Below are 932 nucleotides of genomic sequence, written 5' to 3'. Positions count from 1 at the left end.
CAAGGAGGAATATAACCTCCTTGTCTAAACTGAGTACGTTGTATCAAGGTCTTCGGCCGGGACGCTATTTAGCACACGACACTATTTTGGGACTGCCGAATACAAATTATATGTAACTTAAAAATGTAACGTTTATAGCTTATGTTTGGACAGTGACAATTGTAAATGTGTTATTTGCGCTTAGCAAAGATTTTTGTATAATGACTAGTCATGATTTTTTTACAGGATCGTTGACAAATATGTTTTTTTTTTTGCTTGTTATTACCGATTTCTATGTCTCCCGCCATGACCGGTGAACCAAAGACTCGGGATGCGCTGTTAGGTGACTGTCCTGGAAAATGCGTTCAATGTCTTCTCTCGCTGATTGTCTGTAATTTGGGGCGTCACAATGCGCCATAAAATCCTCACCCAGGACAAGTTTAGATTTGATTTCCCTCCATTTTTGTACGCGGCCCTTCCTGGAGAGCTTGCTCTTGTTGGGAAATGTTGGGTCAACTCGACAAATCTCACCTTCGTCGGGATCCGTTCCGTCACGTAGCGACCGCTCCATTAGCGCGAGCGTAGCACCATTGAAAGTGTAAAACTTCATCTCTACAGTCCCGAGGCGTTTTGACCATCAAACTTTCAAAGTTGAGTATTTTCAAGCTGATCTATCTAGACATACGGAAGAAACTCAAAATAGCAACTCAAATGTGCTTGGGTTGAGTTTAGGACATTTACATGAAACTAGAGGTGCTACAAGGGGTGTGATTAGCCCGTAACTGGGCTGCCATTGGCTGATTGTCGACTGCGGTCAGTGACCTGCTAGCAGCCATCCGATTGGTCCTCGCTAGAAACCGCCAGATATCTACTGCATGTGAAATAGTGTACACGGGGGGGGGGGCTTTTGAGGCCCTCCACTTCTAAGTCCTATAACTCTAAAACGACGTGCG

Source organism: Branchiostoma floridae, unplaced genomic scaffold (assembly GCF_000003815.2).
Source record: "Branchiostoma floridae strain S238N-H82 unplaced genomic scaffold, Bfl_VNyyK Sc7u5tJ_1512, whole genome shotgun sequence".
Classification (NCBI taxonomy): Eukaryota; Metazoa; Chordata; class Leptocardii; order Amphioxiformes; family Branchiostomatidae; genus Branchiostoma; species Branchiostoma floridae.
Note: the sequence above shows the minus strand (reverse complement) of the source record.